The sequence below is a fragment of the Lissotriton helveticus genome, chromosome 1_2 (genome assembly GCF_964261635.1).
Source record: "Lissotriton helveticus chromosome 1_2, aLisHel1.1, whole genome shotgun sequence".
Taxonomy (NCBI): Eukaryota; Metazoa; Chordata; class Amphibia; order Caudata; family Salamandridae; genus Lissotriton; species Lissotriton helveticus.
In genome coordinates, this window is record NC_136058.1 from 338,197,344 (window position 1) to 338,223,643 (window position 26,300).

At 39.0% G+C, this 26,300-nt stretch overlaps 9 non-coding genes across 9 annotated transcripts; all 9 read left to right on the top strand.

The window, feature by feature from the left end:
* Positions 1–611: 611 nt before the first annotated feature.
* Positions 612–683, top strand: TRNAD-GUC (transfer RNA aspartic acid (anticodon GUC)). The gene has a single exon. It is a non-coding gene; the product is annotated as a tRNA-Asp (tRNA).
* A 1,333-nt stretch (positions 684–2,016) lies between these two features.
* Positions 2,017–2,088, top strand: TRNAD-GUC (transfer RNA aspartic acid (anticodon GUC)). The gene has a single exon. It is a non-coding gene; the product is annotated as a tRNA-Asp (tRNA).
* A 1,333-nt stretch (positions 2,089–3,421) lies between these two features.
* Positions 3,422–3,493, top strand: TRNAD-GUC (transfer RNA aspartic acid (anticodon GUC)). The gene has a single exon. It is a non-coding gene; the product is annotated as a tRNA-Asp (tRNA).
* Positions 3,494–6,233: 2,740 nt separating this feature from the next.
* TRNAD-GUC (transfer RNA aspartic acid (anticodon GUC)) lies at positions 6,234–6,305 on the top strand. Its single transcript has one exon. It is a non-coding gene; the product is annotated as a tRNA-Asp (tRNA).
* A 1,334-nt stretch (positions 6,306–7,639) lies between these two features.
* TRNAD-GUC (transfer RNA aspartic acid (anticodon GUC)) lies at positions 7,640–7,711 on the top strand. The gene has a single exon. It is a non-coding gene; the product is annotated as a tRNA-Asp (tRNA).
* Positions 7,712–9,045: 1,334 nt separating this feature from the next.
* On the top strand, positions 9,046–9,117 carry TRNAD-GUC (transfer RNA aspartic acid (anticodon GUC)). Its single transcript has one exon. It is a non-coding gene; the product is annotated as a tRNA-Asp (tRNA).
* Positions 9,118–21,558: 12,441 nt separating this feature from the next.
* TRNAD-GUC (transfer RNA aspartic acid (anticodon GUC)) lies at positions 21,559–21,630 on the top strand. The gene has a single exon. It is a non-coding gene; the product is annotated as a tRNA-Asp (tRNA).
* Positions 21,631–23,672: 2,042 nt separating this feature from the next.
* TRNAD-GUC (transfer RNA aspartic acid (anticodon GUC)) lies at positions 23,673–23,744 on the top strand. The gene has a single exon. It is a non-coding gene; the product is annotated as a tRNA-Asp (tRNA).
* A 632-nt stretch (positions 23,745–24,376) lies between these two features.
* Positions 24,377–24,448, top strand: TRNAD-GUC (transfer RNA aspartic acid (anticodon GUC)). Its single transcript has one exon. It is a non-coding gene; the product is annotated as a tRNA-Asp (tRNA).
* The last annotated feature ends 1,852 nt before the right edge of the window (positions 24,449–26,300 follow it).

Sequence of the window (26,300 nt, forward strand, 5' to 3'; positions counted from 1 at the left end):
CAATTAAATAAAATGATGAACTTTCTAACATTGTAAAATATATCTGTCATTATCCTTGCCTATTCCGATTGAGAAAAAAGGTTGAATTCACTGATGAACAAAATGCTTACTGATGTGTTAACTGAAATTCATAATATGCTCTGAATATTTCAATATGCACAGGCGTACCATCAAAAACACTTTACATCTGCATTCTCTTGGAAAATGAGATGAAGCACTGGTGAATCCTAGGCTGCTGTTTCACTCGATTGGCACAATTTACAAGTAGAATGACTGCTTTTGGTTAGTAGTGACCCCTGGTGGCTAATAGTTATAAGCTGCAAATGGTAAAGTGAGCTGATTATATAGATATATATATATATAAATATATATATTGATAGTTAGAAAGATAGCTAGATAGACAGATCGATAGATAGATATTTATTTCAATGAAATAATTTCTTGATAAAACTGATTGTTTTTGGCTAGGAATTTCTGTATTGTAATATTTAGGAAAAAAGATTACTTGTCCTAACCAAAAGCAGCAAATCTGCCTATTACAATACTGTGAATTGATCGATGGTATGCCTTAACCCCAAGGAGGTGAGCACTGTTTAACTGATGCCAATAAGTCCTCGTTAGTATAGTGGTCAGTATCCCCACCTGTCACGTGGGAGACCGGGGTTCAATTCCCCGACGGGGAGGCGGTTCCTTTTATTCACACAATTAAATAAAATGATGTACTTTTTAACATTGTAAAATATATCTGTCATTATCCTTGCCTATTCCGATTGAGAAAAAAGGTTGAATTCACCGATGGACAAAATGCTTACTGATGTGTTAACTGAAATTCATAATATGCTCTGAATATTTCAATATGCACAGGCGTACCATCAAAAACACTTTACATCTGCATTCTCTTGGAAAATGAGATGAAGCAGTGGTGAATCCTAGGCTGCTGTTCCACTCGATTGGCACAATTTACAAGTAGAATGACTGCTTTTGGTTAGTAGTGACCCCTGGTGGCTAATAGTTATAAGCTGCAAATGGTAAAGTGAGCTGATTATATAGATATATATATATATAAATATATATATTGATAGTTAGAAAGATAGCTAGATAGACAGATCGATAGATAGATATTTATTTCAATGAAATAATTTCTTGATAATACTGATTGTTTTTGGCTAATAATTTCTGTATTTAAATATTTAGGAAAACGATGACTTGTCCTAACCAAAAGCAGCACATCTGCCTATTACAATACTGTGAATTGTTCGAGGGTATGCCTTAACCCCAAGGAGGTGAGCACTGTTTAACTGATGCCAATAAGTCCTCGTTAGTATAGTGGTCAGTATCCCCTCCTGTCACGCGGGAGACCAGGGTTCAATTCCCCGACGGGGAGGCGATTCCTTTTATTCACACAATTAAATAAAATGATGTACTTTCTAACATTGTAAAATATATCTGTCATTATCCATGCCTAGTCCGATTGAGAAAAAAGGTTGAATTCAGTGATGGCCAAAATGCTTACTGATGTGTTAACTGAAATTCAGAATATGCTCTGAATATTTCAATATGCACAGGCGTACCATCAAAAACACTTTACATCTGCATTCTCTTGGAAAATGAGTGGAAGCAGTGGAGAATCCTAGGCTGCTGTTCCACTCGATTGGCACAATTTACAAGTAGAATGACTGCTTTTGGTTAGTAGTGACCCCTGGTGGCTAATAGTTATAAGCTGCAAATGGTAAAGTGAGCTGATTATATAGATATATATATATATATAAATATATATATTGATAGTTAGAAAGATAGCCAGATAGACAGATCGATAGATAGATATTTATTTCAATGAAATCATTTCTTGATAAAACTGATTGTTTTTGGCTAGGAATTTCTGTATTGTAATATTTAGGAAAAAAGATTACTTGTCCTAACCAAAAGCAGCAAATCTGCCTATTACAATACTGTGAATTGATCGATGGTATGCCTTAACCCCAAGGAGGTGAGCACTGTTTAACTGATGCCAATAAGTCCTCGTTAGTATAGTGGTCAGTATCCCCGCCTGTCACGCGGGAGACCGGGGTTCAATTCCTCGACGGGGAGGCGATTCCTTTTATTCACACAATTAAATAAAATGATGTACTTTCTAACATTGTAAAATATATCTGTCATTATCCATGCCTATTCCGATTGAGAAAAAAGGTTGAATTCACTGATGAACAAAATGCTTACTGATGTGTTAACTGAAATTCATAATATGCTCTGAATATTTCAATATGCACAGGCGTACCATCAAAAACACTTTACATCTGCATTCTCTTGGAAAATGAGATCAAGCAGTGGTGAATCCTAGGATGCTGTTCCACTCGATTGGCACAATTTACAAGTAGAATGACTGCTTTTGGTTAGTAGTGACCCCTGGTGGCTAATAGTTATAAGCTGCAAATGGTAAAGTGAGCTGATTATATAGATATATATATATATAAATATATATATTGATAGTTAGAAAGATAGCTAGATAGACAGATCGATAGATAGATATTTATTTCAATGAAATAATTTCTTGATAATACTGATTGTTTTTGGCTAATAATTTCTGTATTTAAATATTTAGGAAAACGATGACTTGTCCTAACCAAAAGCAGCACATCTGCCTATTACAATACTGTGAATTGTTCGAGGGTATGCCTTAACCCCAAGGAGGTGAGCACTGTTTAACTGATGCCAATAAGTCCTCGTTAGTATAGTGGTCAGTATCCCCTCCTGTCACGCGGGAGACCAGGGTTCAATTCCCCGACGGGGAGGCGATTCCTTTTATTCACACAATTAAATAAAATGATGTACTTTCTAACATTGTAAAATATATCTGTCATTATCCATGCCTAGTCCGATTGAGAAAAAAGGTTGAATTCAGTGATGGCCAAAATGCTTACTGATGTGTTAACTGAAATTCAGAATATGCTCTGAATATTTCAATATGCACAGGCGTACCATCAAAAACACTTTACATCTGCATTCTCTTGGAAAATGAGTGGAAGCAGTGGAGAATCCTAGGCTGCTGTTCCACTCGATTGGCACAATTTACAAGTAGAATGACTGCTTTTGGTTAGTAGTGACCCCTGGTGGCTAATAGTTATAAGCTGCAAATGGTAAAGTGAGCTGATTATATAGATATATATATATATATAAATATATATATTGATAGTTAGAAAGATAGCCAGATAGACAGATCGATAGATAGATATTTATTTCAATGAAATCATTTCTTGATAAAACTGATTGTTTTTGGCTAGGAATTTCTGTATTGTAATATTTAGGAAAAAAGATTACTTGTCCTAACCAAAAGCAGCAAATCTGCCTATTACAATACTGTGAATTGATCGATGGTATGCCTTAACCCCAAGGAGGTGAGCACTGTTTAACTGATGCCAATAAGTCCTCGTTAGTATAGTGGTCAGTATCCCCGCCTGTCACGCGGGAGACCGGGGTTCAATTCCTCGACGGGGAGGCGATTCCTTTTATTCACACAATTAAATAAAATGATGTACTTTCTAACATTGTAAAATATATCTGTCATTATCCATGCCTATTCCGATTGAGAAAAAAGGTTGAATTCACTGATGAACAAAATGCTTACTGATGTGTTAACTGAAATTCATAATATGCTCTGAATATTTCAATATGCACAGGCGTACCATCAAAAACACTTTACATCTGCATTCTCTTGGAAAATGAGATCAAGCAGTGGTGAATCCTAGGATGCTGTTCCACTCGATTGGCACAATTTACAAGTAGAATGACTGCTTTTGGTTAGTAGTGACCCCTGGTGGCTAATAGTTATAAGCTGCAAATGGTAAAGTGAGCTGATTATATAGATATATATATATATAAATATATATATTGATAGTTAGAAAGATAGCCAGATAGACAGATCGATAGATAGATATTTATTTCAATGAAATAATTTCTTGATAAAACTGATTGTTTTTGGCTAGGAATTTCTGTATTGTAATATTTAGGAAAAAAGATTTCTTGTCCTAACGAAAAGCAGCAAATCTGCCTATTACAATACTGTGAATTGATCGAGGGTATGCCTTAACCCCAAATAGGTGAGCACTGTTTAACTGATGCCAATAAGTCCTCGTTAGTATAGTGGTCAGTATCCCCTCCTGTCACGCGGGAGACCAGGGTTCAATTCCCCGACGGGGAGGCGATTCCTTTTATTCACACAATTAAATAAAATGATGTACTTTCTAACATTGTAAAATATATCTGTCATTATCCATGCCTATTCCGATTGAGAAAAAAGGTTGAATTCAGTGATGGCCAAAATGCTTACTGATGTGTTAACTGAAATTCAGAATATGCTCTGAATATTTCAATATGCACAGGCGTACCATCAAAAACACTTTGCATCTGCATTCTCTTGGAAAATGAGATGAAGCAGTGGTGAATCCTAGGCTGCTGTTCCACTCGATTGGCACAATTTACAAGTAGAATGACTGCTTTTGGTTAGTAGTGACCCCTGGTGGCTAATAGTTATAAGCTGCAAATGGTAAAGTGAGCTGATTATATAGATATATATATATATATAAATATATATATTGATAGTTAGAAAGATAGCTAGATAGACAGATCGATAGATAGATATTTATTTCAATGAAATAATTTCTTGATAAAACTGATTGTTTTTGGCTAGGAATTTCTGTATTGTAATATTTAGGAAAAAAGATTACTTGTCCTAACCAAAAGCAGCAAATCTGCCTATTACAATACTGTGAATTGATCGATGGTATGCCTTAACCCCAAGGAGGTGAGCACTGTTTAACTAATGCTAATAAGTCCTCGTTAGTATAGTGGTCAGTATCCCAGCCTGTCACGCGGGAGACCGGGGTTCAATTCCCAGACGGGGAGGCGATTCCTTTTATTCACACAATTAAATAAAATGATGAACTTTCTAACATTGTAAAATATACCTGTCATTATCCTTGCCTATTCCGATTGAGAAAAAAGGTTGAATTCACTGATGAACAAAATGCTTACTGATGTGTTAACTGAAATTCATAATATGCTCTGAATATTTCAATATGCACAGGCGTACCATCAAAAACACTTTACATCTGCATTCTCTTGGAAAATGAGATGAAGCACTGGTGAATCCTAGGCTGCTGTTTCACTCGATTGGCACAATTTACAAGTAGAATGACTGCTTTTGGTTAGTAGTGACCCCTGGTGGCTAATAGTTATAAGCGGCAAATGGTAAAGTGAGCTGAATATATAGATATATATATATATATAAATATATATATTGATAGTTAGAAAGATAGCTAGATAGACAGATCGATAGATAGATATTTATTTCAATGAAATAATTTCTTGATAAAACTGATTGTTTTTGGCTAGGAATTTCTGTATTGTAATATTTAGGAAAAAAGATTACTTGTCCTAACCAAAAGCAGCAAATCTGCCTATTACAATACTGTGAATTGATCGATGGTATGCCTTAATCCCAAGGAGGTGAGCACTGTTTAACTGATGCCAATAAGTCCTCGTTAGTATAGTGGTCAGTATCCCCGCCTGTCACGTGGGAGACCGGGGTTCAATTCACCGACGGGGAGGCGGTTCCTTTTATTCACACAATTAAATAAAATGATGTTCTTTTTAACATTGTAAAATATATCTGTCATTATCCTTGCCTATTCCGATTGAGAAAAAAGGTTGAATTCACCGATGGACAAAATGCTTACTGATGTGTTAACTGAAATTCATAATATGCTCTGAATATTTCAATATGCACAGGCGTACCATCAAAAACACTTTACATCTGCATTCTCTTGGAAAATGAGATGAAGCAGTGGTGAATCCTAGGCTGCTGTTCCACTCGATTGGCACAATTTACAAGTAGAATGACTGCTTTTGGTTAGTATTGACCCCTGGTGGCTAATAGTTATAAGCTGCAAATGGTAAAGTGAGCTGATTATATAGATATATATATATATAAATATATATATTGATAGTTAGAAAGATAGCTAGATAGACAGATCGATAGATAGATATTTATTTCAATGAAATAATTTCTTGATAATACTGATTGTTTTTGGCTAATAATTTCTGTATTGAAATATTTAGGAAAAAAGATGACTTGTCCTAACCAAAAGCAGCACATCTGCCTATTACAATACTGTGAATTGTTCGAGGGTATGCCTTAACCCCAAGGAGGTGAGCACTGTTTAACTGATGCCAATAAGTCCTCGTTAGTATAGTGGTCAGTATCCCCGCCTGTCACGCGGGAGACCGGGGTTCAATTCCCCGACGGGGAGGCGATACCTTTTATTCACACAATTAAATAAAATGATGTACTTTCTAACATTGTAAAATATATCTGTCATTATCCATGCCTATTCCGATTGAGAAAAAAGGTTGAATTCACTGATGAACAAAATGCTTACTGATGTGTTAACTGAAATTCATAATATGCTCTGAATATTTCAATATGCACAGGCGTACCATCAAAAACACTTTACATCTGCATTCTCTTGGAAAATGAGATCAAGCAGTGGTGAATCCTAGGCTGCTGTTCCACTCGATTGGCACAATTTACAAGTAGAATGACTGCTTTTGGTTAGTAGTGACCCCTGGTGGCTAATAGTTATAAGCTGCAAATGGTAAAGTGAGCTGATTATATAGATATATATATATATAAATATATATATTGATAGTTAGAAAGATAGCCAGATAGACAGATCGATAGATAGATATTTATTTCAATGAAATAATTTCTTGATAAAACTGATTGTTTTTGGCTAGGAATTTCTGTATTGTAATATTTAGGAAAAAAGATTTCTTGTCCTAACGAAAAGCAGCAAATCTGCCTATTACAATACTGTGAATTGATCGAGGGTATGCCTTAACCCCAAATAGGTGAGCACTGTTTAACTGATGCCAATAAGTCCTCATTAGTATAGTGGTCAGTATCCCCTCCTGTCACGCGGGAGACCAGGGTTCAATTCCCCGACGGGGAGGCGATTCCTTTTATTCACACAATTAAATAAAATGATGTACTTTCTAACATTGTAAAATATATCTGTCATTATCCATGCCTATTCCGATTGAGAAAAAAGGTTGAATTCAGTGATGGCCAAAATGCTTACTGATGTGTTAACTGAAATTCAGAATATGCTCTGAATATTTCAATATGCACAGGCGTACCATCAAAAACACTTTGCATCTGCATTCTCTTGGAAAATGAGATGAAGCAGTGGTGAATCCTAGGCTGCTGTTCCACTCGATTGGCACAATTTACAAGTAGAATGACTGCTTTTGGTTAGTAGTGACCCCTGGTGGCTAATAGTTATAAGCTGCAAATGGTAAAGTGAGCTGATTATATAGATATATATATATATATAAATATATATATTGATAGTTAGAAAGATAGCTAGATAGACAGATCGATAGATAGATATTTATTTCAATGAAATAATTTCTTGATAATACTGATTGTTTTTGGCTAATAATTTCTGTATTGAAATATTTAGGAAAAAAGATGACTTGTCCTAACCAAAAGCAGCACATCTGCCTATTACAATACTGTGAATTGATCGATGGTATGCCTTAACCCCAAGGAGGTGAGCACTGTTTAACTGATGCCAATAAGTCCTCGTTAGTATAGTGGTCAGTATCCCCGCCTGTCACGTGGGAGACCGGGGTTCAATTCCCCGACGGGGAGACGGTTCCTTTTATTCACACAATTAAATAAAATGATGTACTTTTTAACATTGTAAAATATATCTGTCATTATCCTTGCCTATTCCGATTGAGAAAAAAAGTTGAATTCACCGATGGACAAAATGCTTACTGATGTGTTAACTGAAATTCATAATATGCTCTGAATATTTCAATATGCACAGGCGTACCATCAAAAACACTTTACATCTGCATTCTCTTGGAAAATGAGATGAAGCAGTGGTGAATCCTAGGCTGCTGTTCCACTCGATTGGCACAATTTACAAGTAGAATGACTGCTTTTGGTTAGTAGTGACCCCTGGTGGCTAATAGTTATAAGCTGCAAATGGTAAAGTGAGCTGATTATATAGATATATATATATATAAATATATATATTGATAGTTAGAAAGATAGCTAGATAGACAGATCGATAGATAGATATTTATTTCAATGAAATAATTTCTTGATAATACTGATTGTTTTTGGCTAATAATTTCTGTATTGAAATATTTAGGAAAAAAGATGACTTGTCCTAACCAAAAGCAGCACATCTGCCTATTACAATACTGTGAATTGTTCGAGGGTATGCCTTAACCCCAAGGAGGTGAGCACTGTTTAACTGATGCCAATAAGTCCTCGTTAGTATAGTGGTCAGTATCCCCTCCTGTCACGCGGGAGACCAGGGTTCAATTCCCCGACGGGGAGGCGATTCCTTTTATTCACACAATTAAATAAAATGATGTACTTTCTAACATTGTAAAATATATCTGTCATTATCCATGCCTAGTCCGATTGAGAAAAAAGGTTGAATTCAGTGATGGCCAAAATGCTTACTGATGTGTTAACTGAAATTCAGAATATGCTCTGAATATTTCAATATGCACAGGCGTACCATCAAAAACACTTTACATCTGCATTCTCTTGGAAAATGAGTGGAAGCAGTGGAGAATCCTAGGCTGCTGTTCCACTCGATTGGCACAATTTACAAGTAGAATGACTGCTTTTGGTTAGTAGTTACCCCTGGTGGCTAATAGTTATAAGCTGCAAATGGTAAAGTGAGCTGATTATATAGATATATATATATATATAAATATATATATTGATAGTTAGAAAGATAGCCAGATAGACAGATCGATAGATAGATATTTATTTCAATGAAATAATTTCTTGATAAAACTGATTGTTTTTGGCTAGGAATTTCTGTATTGTAATATTTAGGAAAAAAGATTACTTGTCCTAACCAAAAGCAGCACATCTGCCTATTACAATACTGTGAATTGATCGATGGTATGCCTTAACCCCAAGGAGGTGAGCACTGTTTAACTGATGCCAATAAGTCCTCGTTAGTATAGTGGTCAGTATCCCCGCCTGTCACGTGGGAGACCGGGGTTCAATTCCCCGACGGGGAGACGGTTCCTTTTATTCACACAATTAAATAAAATGATGTACTTTTTAACATTGTAAAATATATCTGTCATTATCCTTGCCTATTCCGATTGAGAAAAAAAGTTGAATTCACCGATGGACAAAATGCTTACTGATGTGTTAACTGAAATTCATAATATGCTCTGAATATTTCAATATGCACAGGCGTACCATCAAAAACACTTTACATCTGCATTCTCTTGGAAAATGAGATGAAGCAGTGGTGAATCCTAGGCTGCTGTTCCACTCGATTGGCACAATTTACAAGTAGAATGACTGCTTTTGGTTAGTAGTGACCCCTGGTGGCTAATAGTTATAAGCTGCAAATGGTAAAGTGAGCTGATTATATAGATATATTACCTACTGGCGGTCGCCAGTAGGTATATATAGTTAGGATTTTTTCTCTATGGGATTTTTGAAAATTCTATGTCTAATAACTTTGCCGTTTGTGGACGGAATTGGCTGAAATTTTCAGGAAAATGGCACATTTTGTTTCTGAGCAGCCTTTGAAAATTTGGGGGGGGTTCGTCAAGGGGGGGCCGAGAAAAAAGGGGGGTCCCAAAACGCGTTTTTCCCATGTTAATTTCCATAGGGCGGTTGGCCTCACTTTTAGACCGAACGGCTGAATGGATTTGCACGAAACTTGGCAAAATTGTAGGGACTGGTAGCCCGATGTGCCTTTTGTAGGTCTCAATATATGTGCTCCAGTGGATTTTGAGAAATTAACGTTTAAAAAAAGATATATATCTGTAAGCGCGGACCGGGCAGCGGCCTAGGACGCGTACTTTTCGCGCAACGGAGCTTTGTGAAGCGAAGCTGATTGGTTCTCCGGCGTCTGTCAACATTCCAAACAGTCCGTAGTGGCCGCAAACAGTCCGTAGTGGCCGCCATCTTGTCTCTCGGTAGGATCGAGAGACAAGAGGAGGCCAAAGCGAAGGGGTAAATGACCATAAGGGGGAATAGTAGATCCTCGCTGACCCCCTAGGTTTGATGTGGAGGTTTTAAAAGGGCCCCGCGGGGCAAAAAAAAAAAATTATAATAATAATCTTACGGCTGAATGGATTTGCACGAAACTTGGCAAAATTGTAGGGACTGATAGCCCGATGTGCCTTTGCTAGGTCTCAATATATGTGCTTCAGTGGATTTTGAGAAATTAACGTTCAAAAAAAGATATATATCTGTAACAGCGCACCGCTTCGCGTACTTTTCGCGTTACGGAGCTTTGCGAAGCGAAGCTGATTGGCTCTCCGGTGTCTGTAAACATTCCAAACAGTCCGTAGCGGCCGCCATCTTGTCTCTCGGTAGGATCGAGAGACAAGAGGAGGCCAAAGCGAAGGGGCAAATGACCATAAGGGGGCATAGTAGATCCTCGCTGATCCCCTAGGTTTGATGTGGAGGTTTTAAAAGGGCCCCGCGGGGCAAAAAAAATAAATAATAATAATAATCGAACGGCTGAATGGATTTGCACGAAACTTGGTAAAATATTAGGGACTGGTAGCCCGATGTGCCTTTGCTAGGTCTCAATATATGTGCTTCAGTGCATTTTGAGAAATTAACGTTCAAAAACAAGATATATATCTGTAACAGCGCTCCGCTTCGCGGAGATAAAATTATATCTGTATTACCTAGCTGTTGCTAACACCAGTTAGCGACGGCTAGTAGGAGATAGCGACCATCTTGGGCCCCACTTTGCATGTGAGTGATATTTATCACTAATGACATGCAAAGTGGGCATGCCAAGATGTTAGCGACTGGAAACAGTCGCTAACATCGCTATCTCCTATTATCAACTTTTGGAAATATTCGAGATAAGCGCGAATATCTCCAAAAAGTAACAGCTGCCCTGAGCAGTTCTTAGCCATGTTATCCTATGGGAGGTGGATAACATGGCTAAGAGGATTAGCTCGGTAATGCATGAATATCGCTGAGTTTTCAGCGATATTAATGCATTGCGGTCGGTTTTTATCGTATTTGCGATAAACTTTGATAATAGCAAGGTTTATCTGCGATAATTTCTGACGGTAAAAAAATCTTTGCAATGCATCGTTAGGGATAAATATCGCTTAACTTTGGTAATATGCCCCAACGTCTGTTAACGTTCGATTCGAAGGAAATCAGGAAGTGTTGAAAAACATTGTCTGCGCCATCTTGTCTTTTTTCAAATGCCACACTTTTGTCGTGCACGGCAGCCATTTTAGATGCCTTGACCAGACCCACTCTGTGCACGCTGTCGATCCTTAGCATGGCTCCCCACCCTCGCAAGCATCTCCCCCAGGCAGTGGTCACCCCCGCTCTCTGTTTTATGCATGGGTAATAAACCTCCCCCCATCTGCGCTGCTCTTTCCTGAGAATCACACCCTGTGCCCGCCCGACACCTCCCTTTCGCCCTATTCACTACTGCACCCTCTGACACTCCTTTTCCTCTGTGTCCGATTGTCCAGGCTGGTCCTAGGGTATCAGCTAGCCCTGCAGATGTAGTTTATGGCCACAGCTGTAAAGATTCACCCCTCTTCAAAGGAGTTATAGTAGATCAAGGCCCACACTCGATGAGATCCGTCACAGCAGAAGCGTTGCTATTATCTGAAAACCATCCTGTATTGTGATTGGGGAGGGGACCGAGCGTGAAGCGGAAGATTCCAGGGATGACTCTTTGTACATCAAAGTTTTTACAATTATGTGTCACATTAAAAATATATAGCACTCCGACAAAGTAGTAAGATTATAAAACTTTAATAATTTATAAATATATACAAGAAAACAAAAATAGTAATAACATATAAACATTTTTAGGGAAAAACAACGAAGTAGCGGTCGGCTGTGCGAATAGTCCCAACGCAGCACAACGTCCAGATTTCCGGCGTGGGGCGGGTCATCAGTAGCAAACTGTTGTGCGAATAGTTCCAAGGCAGCAGAACGCGCTGAAATCTAGATGACACGAAAGTGATGTCTAGTAAGTTGCCACCCAGCAAATAACGGCGTGGGGCGTCGCGGGGGGTGGGTCTTCAGTAGCAAACTGTTGTGCGAATAGTTCCAAGGCAGCAGAACGATGGCACCAAGGTGATGTCCAGTAAGTTGCCGCACTGGTTTTGGTATCCTACAATGCTGCTCCGAATAACGGCGTGGGGCGCCCCGGGGGAGGCGGCGTGAACGGGCCTCTCCAGGTGGAGTGTCATCTGTTGTAGTGGGGCGCCCCTTTACCGTTTCAGTTGCCATTCCGTCCGTTTTTGGTCCACTGTGTCAAAAGCCGCAATTCAGCTGAGTTGCGCCCACTCTTGCGGTGCAGCGATAGGCGGCTGTCACAGGACTCTCAAAATGGCGGCAGGCTCTTTCCTTTTTGGGCCTGGTCCACTGAAATGGCCCTGGGACACCTTGGAAATCGGACGCTTGTCTGCTAGGTCTTGGACCCCATTCTCGAAAGCGTCCCCTCCGCCTTGAGAATTCATCAAAAGTTTTGGGGGCCCCGACTCCTGCAGGCTTCTGGTGGGGAGCGGCTGCCATGATTGCTCGCGGAATGACTACGACGGAGCTACGAGATGGTGGTGCTCTCATGCTGACGCCAGCTTCAGTCTGAAACATCCAGAAACAAGGTGGGGCTTTCATCGTTTGGAAAAAAAAAAGTTTTCATCCAATGAAAAGTGTTGTTTTTAGGTCATATGATCAAGCCTTCCATCATTAGGAAACCAAAAGTAAAATGAACCAATGAAAAGTTTTATAAACAAGTCACATGACCTGTTATGCGGCATAGGGTATAAAATGCGGAGAAAATACGTTGGCACGTGAGGCGGCGTCAGTAGCGGACCGATGTGCGAATAGGCCGAAGGCAGCACAACGCGCCAAGATCCGGATGGCACCGAGGTGGTGTCCAGCAAGTTGCAGCACTGGTGTGGCCATCCTACAATGTTGAAAGTCGGCGTGGGGCGCCCCGTTGGCCTGTGAGTTTGCGTCAGTAGCGGACCGATGTGCGAATAGGCCGAAGGCAGCACAACGCGCCAAGATCCGGATGGCACCGAGGTGGTGTCTAGTAAGTTGCCGCACTGGTGTGGCCATCCTACAATGCTGAAAGTCGGCGTGGGGCGCCCTGTTGGCCTGTGAGATGGTGTCAGTAGCGGACTGATGTGCGAATGGGGCCAAAGGCAGCGCAACAATATTTTCTGACGAGAAGACACCACAAGGCGCTGAGATGCCAAGATCCGGATGGCACCGAGGTGATGTCTAAGTTGCGGACTGATGTGCGAATGGGGCCAAAGGTAGCGTAACAATATTTTCTGTATGGAAGATACCACTAGGCGTTGAGATGCCAAGATTCGGATGGCACCGAGGTGATGTCTAGCAAGTTGGTGTGGTCATCCTACAATGCTGAAACTCGGCATGGGTCGCCCCATTAGCCTGTGAGATGGCGTCAGTAGCGGACCGATGTGCGAATAGGCCGAAGGCAGCACAACGCGCCAAGATCCGGATGTCACAGTGGTGGTTTCATAGTTGAGAGGCACTTCATCTGCAGTGGGGCGCCGAGATCCGGATGGCACCGAGGTGATGTCTAGCAAGTTGCTGTACTGGTGTGGTCATCCTACAATGCTGAAAGTCGGCGTGGGGCGCCCCATTAGCCTGTGAGATGGCGTCAGTAGCGGACTGATGTGCGAATGGGGCCAAAGGCAGCACAACGCGCCAAGATCCGGATGGCACCGAGGTGGTGTCCAGCAACTTGCCGCACTGGTGTGGCCATCCTACAATGCTGCGCCGAAAGTCGGCGTGGGGCGCCCCGTTGGCCTGTGAGTTCGCGTCAGTCAGTGGGGGCTGTTTGAGGATCTGACTGCATTGGAAAGCAATGTGATGCTGTGCGTCGCCCCCAAGATGGAGGTTCCTCGGCTGCAGTGGGGCGCCCCTTGGTGTTTCACTCGCTATGCAGCTGAGTTGCGTGCGCACTTGTGGCGAATAGGCCGAAGGCAGCACAACGCGCCGAGATCTGGATGGCACCGAGGTGGTGTCCAGCAATTTGCCGCACTGGTGTGGCCATCCTACAATGCTGCGCCGAAAGTCGGCGTGGGGTGCCCCGTTGGCCTGTGAGGTGGCGTCAGTAGCGGACCGATGTGTGAATAGGCCGGAACCAGCACAAGGCGCCAAGATCCGGATGGCACCGAGGTGGTGTCATAGTTGAGAGTTCTGAGCAGCGCTTGTAACACTGTCTGAAGCTTATTTGCACCTGCTGCAGCTTCACTATTGCCCTGGTGTGGCCTAAGATCGCCCATGACATAGGCGGCCACCTCCCGGGGTCCGGCGGAACTTTTTTCCTTTTCCTTTCTGCATCTTGTCCCAAATTCGTTTGACCTGAAGACACGACCAGGTCCCTGAATGTGTGCAGGGGGACGCTATTGATTGAATCAAAATGGCGGCTTCACACAAAGCTGACTCAAGCGTTTTCTGGTGGTTTCATAGTTGAGAGGCACTTCATCTGCAGTGGGGCGCCGAGATCCGGATGGCACCGAGGTGATGTCTAGCAAGTTGCTGTACTTGTGTGGTCATCCTACAATGCTGAAACTCGGCGTGGGTCGCCCCATTAGCCTGTGAGATAGCTGTTCTTTGGATTTGGGCCTGGTCCACTAAAATGGCCCTGGGACACCTAAGAACTCGAACGCTCGATTTTTTTTTCCTTTCCTGTACATGCAAAAAAAGGTAAATGCCCGGTATGTTACACGCTTCATCTGCCACGATGAACTCTCCAGAGGAAACGAAAAAATATATAGTTGTGGTAACTATACCATGCATCGTCATATGGAGAGGTGGCACCAATTAATTATAGTGCTGCATAAAAGAGAGATTTGGAGGAGAACCCCTGACCTGCTAGTACATTCATCAAAGAAGTGGCACTGAGAGCTTCAGAGGCAAGGGAAACGGTCCCAAATATTTAGAAGAACTTTGGAAAGATTAAAATGACATGTTTAGATTGTGGTAAATTAATTTCATGTGGGCAGATGAGTGTTACTCTAATAAATACAGCATATGAACATCATCATAGTCGATGGTTGGTAGAGACATTTTGACTATATCCTGGACCTGCCCGTCCTCGCCCAAAATGGCGCCGGAATAAATGGGACTCGTAACTCCTTGTTGTGTACTGGTTGCAGAACCTTGAAATCACGAGATACGTATGCAGTTTTGAAGCACATGGCGGGCGGGGACGAGAATTGATTGAATATTTCGACATCCCTATTGATATTAAGTTCTGATGTGTTATTGATTACTGTACTGTTGAAAGTTCGAATTAACGTCACCCATGGTACTTGCCCGCAAATGTATATCTAGATAATTTTATTGTAACTGGCCCTGTCGTATTTTAATTATAAAATGTACGTCCACCAATTCCATAACTGTTAGACACCTTAGTTCTTGCAACCTAATGGCCCGCCCGTTACGTTCCTCTACAGTGTAAATGTCTACTCATCACATACGATTACAGTTTGCTCCGTGGCCGGCCCACGTGGTTATAGGCTCGTATTTGTATAATGAAATTTTCACAATAAAGGTTTTTAAAAGAAAACATGGTAGTAGTATATACATTGGTAAAGTTTGTAATAATAGTCACTGTTTTAGAATCATTAAAAGGCAAGTGAAATAAAGCAGACCAATTACATGAAGGGTAAAAGGTATAATACGAAGGAACGCAGTAAAGATAAATGGTCAAGGGCTGTTGTGTTTTCTATTCCTGCAACATAAAGTGATCGATAAGAATCTCATATTCAGGCGTATCGGCGACTAAGACAGCAGGTCGACCCTCTTTTGCTCAACGGCTCCATCATGGGACGAAGAAACGCTCTTTTTCTCGAAAAAAGAATATATTTTACTTGCAGGACAGTTGTAAAATTTCCGGGAAAGTACATTAGCCTGGAACATTATAACATATATTTAAGAAAAAATAATGTTCGGAAGTAATGAAAAGCGTAATTTTTAGGTCATATGAGCAAGCCTTTCATCATTACAATAAGAAAAGTAAAATGAACCAATGAAAAGTTTTATTAACAAGTCACATGACTTGTTATGCTTACGTTACGCGCTGCGCGCCCCGGATGACTTCCGGATGCGCTAACGCGGCGCGTCATATGACGCATTACGCGACAACGCAGGTCCAGAATATAGTCAAAATGTCTCCACCAACCAGCGGTCGGAACACAACCCCTTTCAGCAGGCTAAATAGTTCTGTTAAATGAGAACAGAAGGGACAGGCAACAAGAACCATCAGTGAAAGAGGGGAGGGCTAGTTCTTCTCTACCGGGTTACATTGGGGCGCTACCGGAACTGATCGAATTGGTAGTCTACAGTGTTTCTGGATGTTTCAGACTGAAGCTGGGGTTAGCATGAGAGCAGCATCATTTCGTAGCTCCGTCGTGGCCATTCCGCAACCAATCATGGCAGCCGCTCTTTATCGTTATTTTGGGCGGGGTGGGTGGCGGAGCCGAGCTGTTTTGCAGCCATCATTGTGTGGAGTTCAGTTCATCTCACTAGTTTTGTATTTGTCATGAGGGGTTGTTCCTAATGTTTCTATTTTAGCGAGGTCAAAAAGAGATCCCATTAGTGGCCTACTGATTTTGCTCGATTCCTTTTCTTTTTTTTTACACGATTTTTCGTTATCTGCAAAGACTAAACAGAGTATTGCGACTCTGTGTTTGTTTGTAAATAGAGAATGAACCAAAGAGAACTAATTCTAAAACAGTAAATACTTGGATAACAATCAATCAAATGGAGAGAGAAGCAGGCACGACGGATTACAACGGGGGCAAAGGCCTGCGTTAACTACCTTTCACTATCTGCAAAGAGAGAGTACTCCTAATAGAAATGAGGGGGGGGGGCACCATTCAAAGCAGATCAGTGTGCATAAACACGAAAATGTTTTCACTTACCACGTACTTGACATTCGACAGCTTATGATATTTGCTATTAAAAAACCATTGAAATTCACTGAAAAAACCATAGGTTATAGACCATATATAGTTAGGAATTAGCATTTACAAAACCTTGAAAATTCACTGAAAAAACCATAGGTTATAGACCATATATAGTTAGGAATTAGCATTTAAAAAACCTTATTTTACTCACACAAAACCATTGAAATTACATATATAGTTAGTTGCACTAACTATATATCGCGCACCTGCAATCCACTGCTGATGATGTCACATATTACATCATTCATGACATGGTCAGTGACATCACTGATGACATCACTGATGACATCTCAAATGACATCACTGATGACATCACTGATGACAACATCCAGTGACTGTATGTTTCTGTAAAGTTAAAATGTGTCTTACATATTGAAGAATGAGTGGAAGTATAAGTGTCTGGACAAAGGATTTAGTAGGTGCATGACTGAATGCATGAGTGAGTGATTAAATGTGTCTCACTGAGTGCATGGGTTAGTGACTAAAGTGTCTTAATTTGTGCATCATTATGTCTGTTGTTCTGTAAACTGCTGCATGTTTTGATCAGTAGCTATATAATTAACTATATGGGTTACTGATTGATTGTCCAAGTATTTGTATGGGAGACTGAGTGTGTGTGTGGCTGGCTGGGAGGTGTGTGACTCTGTGCAGATCAATGTGTACTTGTATCAATGATTGTATAACAAGGTAAGTATGTGTTAGTATATGTTTGAAAATGTAAGGTGCTCTATGTTTAACTGTATAGACAAGAAAATGGAAGTGTCATTGATTCTTTACAGGACTGACTAGGTGTGTGAGTAACTCCATGGATGAGTGGCAGACTGTGAGTGTCTGTATAGGTGTATGAGTGCATATGATAGTGTTGTAAAGATGAGTGATTGTATGTATGAATGATAGTATGGGTGAATGAGTGAAGGTGTGTGTAGACGTAGGAATCAGTGAGTGCGTATGTAGTAACTAGTATTGGTGTGTCAATGGTTTCAAAAATTATATTCTGTATTTAACACTGGGTGAAACAGAGGTTATATTAAAATGTGAGGAGATGCATTGTATTGTCATATGAATGATATCATCAGTGATGTGGTCATTGATGTCAAATGAGATGTCATCAGTGATGTCATCAGTGATGTCATTTGAGATGTCATCAGTGATGTCATCAGTGATGTCACTGACCATGTCATGAATGATGTAATATGTGACATCATCAGCAGTGGATTGCAGGTGCGCGATATATAGTTAGTGCAACTAACTATATATGTAATTTCAATGGTTTTGTGTGAGTAAAATAAGGTTTTTTAAATGCTAATTCCTAACTATATATGGTCTATAACCTATGGTTTTTTCAGTGAATTTTCAAGGTTTTGTAAATGCTAATTCCTAACTATATATGGTCTATAACCTATGGTTTTTTCAGTGAATATATATATAAATATATATATTGATAGTTAGAAAGATAGCTAGATAGACAGATCGATAGATAGATATTTATTTCAATGAAATAATTTCTTGATAATACTGATTGTTTTTGGCTAATAATTTCTGTATTGAAATATTTAGGAAAAAAGATGACTTGTCCTAACCAAAAGCAGCACATCTGCCTAATACAATACTGTGAATTGTTCGAGGGTATGCCTTAACCCCAAGGAGGTGAGCACTGTTTAACTGATGCCAATAAGTCCTCGTTAGTATAGTGGTCAGTATCCCCTCCTGTCACGCGGGAGACCAGGGTTCAATTCCCCGACGGGGAGGCGATTCCTTTTATTCACACAATTAAATAAAATGATGTACTTTCTAACATTGTAAAATATATCTGTCATTATCCATGCCTAGTCCGATTGAGAAAAAAGGTTGAATTCAGTGATGGCCAAAATGCTTACTGATGTGTTAACTGAAATTCAGAATATGCTCTGAATATTTCAATATGCACAGGCGTACCATCAAAAACACTTTACATCTGCATTCTCTTGGAAAATGAGTGGAAGCAGTGGAGAATCCTAGGCTGCTGTTCCACTCGATTGGCACAATTTACAAGTAGAATGACTGCTTTTGGTTAGTAGTTACCCCTGGTGGCTAATAGTTATAAGCTGCAAATGGTAAAGTGAGCTGATTATATAGATATATATATATATATAAATATATATATTGATAGTTAGAAAGATAGCCAGATAGACAGATCGATAGATAGATATTTATTTCAATGAAATAATTTCTTGATAAAACTGATTGTTTTTGGCTAGGAATTTCTGTATTGTAATATTTAGGAAAAAAGATTACTTGTCCTAACCAAAAGCAGCAAATCTGCCTATTACAATACTGTGAATTGATCGATGGTATGCCTTAACCCCAAGGAGGTGAGCACTGTTTAACTAATGCCAATAAGTCCTCGTTAGTATAGTGGTCAGTATCCCCGCCTGTCACGCGGGAGACCGGGGTTCAATTCCCAGACGGGGAGGCGATTCCTTTTATTCACACAATTAAATAAAATGATGAACTTTCTAACATTGTAAAATATATCTGTCATTATCCTTGCCTATTCCGATTGAGAAAAAAGGTTGAATTCACTGATGAACAAAATGCTTACTGATGTGTTAACTGAAATTCATAATATGCTCTGAATATTTCAATATGCACAGGCGTACCATCAAAAACACTTTACATCTGCATTCTCTTGGAAAATGAGATGAAGCACTGGTGAATCCTAGGCTGCTGTTTCACTCGATTGGCACAATTTACAAGTAGAATGACTGCTTTTGGTTAGTAGTGACCCCTGGTGGCTAATAGTTATAAGCTGCAAATGGTAAAGTGAGCTGATTATATAGATATATATATATATAAATATATATATTGATAGTTAGAAAGATAGCTAGATAGACAGATCGATAGATAGATATTTATTTCAATGAAATAATTTCTTGATAAAACTGATTGTTTTTGGCTAGGAATTTCTGTATTGTAATATTTAGGAAAAAAGATTACTTGTCCTAACCAAAAGCAGCAAATCTGCCTATTACAATACTGTGAATTGATCGATGGTATGCCTTAACCCCAAGGAGGTGAGCACTGTTTAACTGATGCCAATAAGTCCTCGTTAGTATGGTGGTCAGTATCCCCACCTGTCACGTGGGAGACCGGGGTTCAATTCCCCGACGGGGAGGCGGTTCCTTTTATTCACACAATTAAATAAAATGATGTACTTTTTAACATTGTAAAATATATCTGTCATTATCCTTGCCTATTCCGATTGAGAAAAAAGGTTGAATTCACCGATGGACAAAATGCTTACTGATGTGTTAACTGAAATTCATAATATGCTCTGAATATTTCAATATGCACAGGCGTACCATCAAAAACACTTTACATCTGCATTCTCTTGGAAAATGAGATGAAGCAGTGGTGAATCCTAGGCTGCTGTTCCACTCGATTGGCACAATTTACAAGTAGAATGACTGCTTTTGGTTAGTAGTGACCCCTGGTGGCTAATAGTTATAAGCTGCAAATGGTAAAGTGAGCTGATTATATAGATATATATATATATAAATATATATATTGATAGTTAGAAAGATAGCTAGATAGACAGATCGATAGATAGATATTTATTTCAATGAAATAATTTCTTGATAATACTGATTGTATTTGGCTAATAATTTCTGTATTTAAATATTTAGGAAAAACGATGACTTGTCCTAACCAAAAGCAGCACATCTGCCTATTACAATACTGTGAATTGTTCGAGGGTATGCCTTAACCCCAAGGAGGTGAGCACTGTTTAACTGATGCCAATAAGTCCTCGTTAGTATAGTGGTCAGTATCCCCTCCTGTCACGCGGGAGACCAGGGTTCAATTCCCCGACGGGGAGGCGATTCCTTTTATTCACACAATTAAATAAAATGATGTACTTTCTAACATTGTAAAATATATCTGTCATTATCCATGCCTAGTCCGATTGAGAAAAAAGGTTGAATTCAGTGATGGCCAAAATGCTTACTGATGTGTTAACTGAAATTCAGAATATGCTCTGAATATTTCAATATGCACAGGCGTACCATCAAAAACACTTTACATCTGCATTCTCTTGGAAAATGAGTGGAAGCAGTGGAGAATCCTAGGCTGCTGTTCCACTCGATTGGCACAATTTACAAGTAGAATGACTGCTTTTGGTTAGTAGTGACCCCTGGTGGCTAATAGTTATAAGCTGCAAATGGTAAAGTGAGCTGATTATATAGATATATATATATATATAAATATATATATTGATAGTTAGAAAGATAGCCAGATAGACAGATCGATAGATAGATATTTATTTCAATGAAATCATTTCTTGATAAAACTGATTGTTTTTGGCTAGGAATTTCTGTATTGTAATATTTAGGAAAAAAGATTACTTGTCCTAACCAAAAGCAGCAAATCTGCCTATTACAATACTGTGAATTGATCGATGGTATGCCTTAACCCCAAGGAGGTGAGCACTGTTTAACTGATGCCAATAAGTCCTCGTTAGTATAGTGGTCAGTATCCCCGCCTGTCACGCGGGAGACCGGGGTTCAATTCCCCGACGGGGAGGCGATTCCTTTTATTCACACAATTAAATAAAATGATGTACTTTCTAACATTGTAAAATATATCTGTCATTATCCATGCCTATTCCGATTGAGAAAAAAGGTTGAATTCACTGATGAACAAAATGCTTACTGATGTGTTAACTGAAATTCATAATATGCTCTGAATATTTCAATATGCACAGGCGTACCATCAAAAACACTTTACATCTGCATTCTCTTGGAAAATGAGATCAAGCAGTGGTGAATCCTAGGATGCTGTTCCACTCGATTGGCACAATTTACAAGTAGAATGACTGCTTTTGGTTAGTAGTGACCCCTGGTGGCTAATAGTTATAAGCTGCAAATGGTAAAGTGAGCTGATTATATAGATATATATATATATAAATATATATATTGATAGTTAGAAAGATAGCCAGATAGACAGATCGATAGATAGATATTTATTTCAATGAAATAATTTCTTGATAAAACTGATTGTTTTTGGCTAGGAATTTCTGTATTGTAATATTTAGGAAAAAAGATTTCTTGTCCTAACGAAAAGCAGCAAATCTGCCTATTACAATACTGTGAATTGATCGAGGGTATGCCTTAACCCCAAATAGGTGAGCACTGTTTAACTGATGCCAATAAGTCCTCGTTAGTATAGTGGTCAGTATCCCCTCCTGTCACGTGGGAGACCAGGGTTCAATTCCCCGACGGGGAGGCGATTCCTTTTATTCACACAATTAAATAAAATGATGTACTTTCTAACATTGTAAAATATATCTGTCATTATCCATGCCTAGTCCGATTGAGAAAAAAGGTTGAATTCAGTGATGGCCAAAATGCTTACTGATGTGTTAACTGAAATTCATAATATGCTCTGAATATTTCAATATGCACAGGCGTACCATCAAAAACACTTTACATCTGCATTCTCTTGGAAAATGAGATGAAGCAGTGGTGAATCCTAGGCTGCTGTTCCACTCGATTGGCACAATTTACAAGTAGAATGACTGCTTTTGGTTAGTAGTGACCCCTGGTGGCTAATAGTTATAAGCTGCAAATGGTAAAGTGAGCTGATTATATAGATATATATATATATATAAATATATATATTGATAGTTAGAAAGATAGCCAGATAGACAGATCGATAGATAGATATTTATTTCAATGAAATCATTTCTTGATAAAACTGATTGTTTTTGGCTAGGAATTTCTGTATTGTAATATTTAGGAAAAAAGATTACTTGTCCTAACCAAAAGCAGCAAATCTGCCTATTACAATACTGTGAATTGATCGAGGGTATGCCTTAACCCCAAGGAGGTGAGCACTGTTTAACTAATGCCAATAAGTCCTCGTTAGTATAGTGGTCAGTATCCCCGCCTGTCACGCGGGAGACCGGGGTTCAATTCCCAGACGGGGAGGCGATTCCTTTTATTCACACAATTAAATAAAATGATGAACTTTCTAACATTGTAAAATATATCTGTCATTATCCTTGCCTATTCCGATTGAGAAAAAAGGTTGAATTCACTGATGAACAAAATGCTTACTGATGTGTTAACTGAAATTCAGAATATGCTCTGAATATTTCAATATGCACAGGCGTACCATCAAAAACACTTTACATCTGCATTCTCTTGGAAAATGAGTGGAAGCAGTGGAGAATCCTAGGCTGCTGTTTCACTCGATTGGCACACTTTACAAGTAGAATGACTGCTTTTGGTTAGTAGTGACCCCTGGTGGCTAATAGTTATAAGCTGCAAATGGTAAAGTGAGCTGATTATATATATATATATATATATATATATAAATATATATATTGATAGTTAGAAAGATAGCTAGATAGACAGATCGATAGATAGATATTTATTTCAATGAAATAATTTCTTGATAATACTGATTGTTTTTGGCTAATAATTTCTGTATTGAAATATTTAGGAAAAAAGATGACTTGTCCTAACCAAAAGCAGCACATCTGCCTATTACAATACTGTGAATTGTTCGAGGGTATGCCTTAACCCCAAGGAGGTGAGCACTGTTTAACTGATGCCAATAAGTCCTCGTTAGTATAGTGGTCAGTATCCCCGCCTGTCACGCGGGAGACCGGGGTTCAATTCCCCGACGGGGAGGCGATTCCTTTTATTCACACAATTAAATAAAATGATGTACTTTTTAACATTGTAAAATATATCTGTCATTATCCATGCCTATTCCGATTGAGAAAAAAGGTTGAATTCAGTGATGGCCAAAATGCTTACTGATGTGTTAACTGAAATTCAGAATATGCTCTGAATATTTCAATATGCACAGGCGTACCATCAAAAACACTTTACATCTGCATTCTCTTGGAAAATGAGATGAAGCAGTGGTGAATCCTAGGCTGCTGTTCCACTCGATTGGCACAATTTACAAGTAGAATGACTGCTTTTGGTTAGTAGTGACCCCTGGTGGCTAATAGTTATAAGCTGCAAATGGTAAAGTGAGCTGATTATATAGATATATATATATATATAAATATATATATTGATAGTTAGAAAGATAGCTAGATAGACAGATCGATAGATAGATATTTATTTCAATGAAATAATTTCTTGATAAAACTGATTGTTTTTGGCTAGGAATTTCTGTATTGTAATATTTAGGAAAAAAGATTACTTGTCCTAACCAAAAGCAGCAAATCTGCCTATTACAATACTGTGAATTGATCGATGGTATGCCTTAACCCCAAGGAGGTGAGCAATGTTTAACTGATGCCAATAAGTCCTCGTTAGTATAGTGGTCAGTATCCCCGCCTGTCACGTGGGAGACCGGGGTTCAATTCCCCGACGGGGAGGTGGTTCCTTTTATTCACACAATTAAATAAAATGATGTACTTTTTAACATTGTAAAATATATCTGTCATTATCCTTGCCTATTCCGATTGAGAAAAAAGGTTGAATTCACGATGGACAAAATGCTTACTGATGTGTTAACTGAAATTCATAATATGCTCTGAATATTTCAATATGCACAGGCGTACCATCAAAAACACTTTACATCTGCATTCTCTTGGAAAATGAGATGAAGCAGTGGTGAATCCTAGGCTGCTGTTCCACTCGATTGGCACAATTTACAAGTAGAATGACTGCTTTTGGTTAGTAGTGACCCCTGGTGGCTAATAGTTATAAGCTGCAAATGGTAAAGTGAGCTGATTATATAGATATATATATATATAAATATATATATTGATAGTTAGAAAGATAGCTAGATAGACAGATCGATAGATAGATATTTATTTCAATGAAATAATTTCTTGATAATACTGATTGTTTTTGGCTAATAATTTCTGTATTGAAATATTTAGGAAAAAAGATGACTTGTCCTAACCAAAAGCAGCACATCTGCCTATTACAATACTGTGAATTGATCGAGGGTATGCCTTAACCCCAAGGAGGTGAGCACTGTTTAACTGATGCCAATAAGTCCTCGTTAGTATGGTGGTCAGTATCCCCACCTGTCACGTGGGAGACCGGGGTTCAATTCCCCGACGGGGAGGCGGTTCCTTTTATTCACACAATTAAATAAAATGATGTACTTTTTAACATTGTAAAATATATCTGTCATTATCCTTGCCTATTCCGATTGAGAAAAAAGGTTGAATTCACCGATGGACAAAATGCTTACTGATGTGTTAACTGAAATTCATAATATGCTCTGAATATTTCAATATGCACAGGCGTACCATCAAAAACACTTTACATCTGCATTCTCTTGGAAAATGAGATGAAGCACTGGTGAATCCTAGGCTGCTGTTTCACTCGATTGGCACAATTTACAAGTAGAATGACTGCTTTTGGTTAGTAGTGACCCCTGGTGGCTAATAGTTATAAGCTGCAAATGGTAAAGTGAGCTGATTATATAGATATATATATATATAAATATATATATTGATAGTTAGAAAGATAGCTAGATAGACAGATCGATAGATAGATATTTATTTCAATGAAATAATTTCTTGATAAAACTGATTGTTTTTGGCTAGGAATTTCTGTATTGTAATATTTAGGAAAAAAGATTACTTGTCCTAACCAAAAGCAGCAAATCTGCCTATTACAATACTGTGAATTGATCGATGGTATGCCTTAACCCCAAGGAGGTGAGCACTGTTTAACTGATGCCAATAAGTCCTCGTTAGTATGGTGGTCAGTATCCCCACCTGTCACGTGGGAGACCGGGGTTCAATTCCCCGACGGGGAGGCGGTTCCTTTTATTCACACAATTAAATAAAATGATGTACTTTTTAACATTGTAAAATATATCTGTCATTATCCTTGCCTATTCCGATTGAGAAAAAAGGTTGAATTCACCGATGGACAAAATGCTTACTGATGTGTTAACTGAAATTCATAATATGCTCTGAATATTTCAATATGCACAGGCGTACCATCAAAAACACTTTACATCTGCATTCTCTTGGAAAATGAGATGAAGCAGTGGTGAATCCTAGGCTGCTGTTCCACTCGATTGGCACAATTTACAAGTAGAATGACTGCTTTTGGTTAGTAGTGACCCCTGGTGGCTAATAGTTATAAGCTGCAAATGGTAAAGTGAGCTGATTATATAGATATATATATATATAAATATATATATTGATAGTTAGAAAGATAGCTAGATAGACAGATCGATAGATAGATATTTATTTCAAT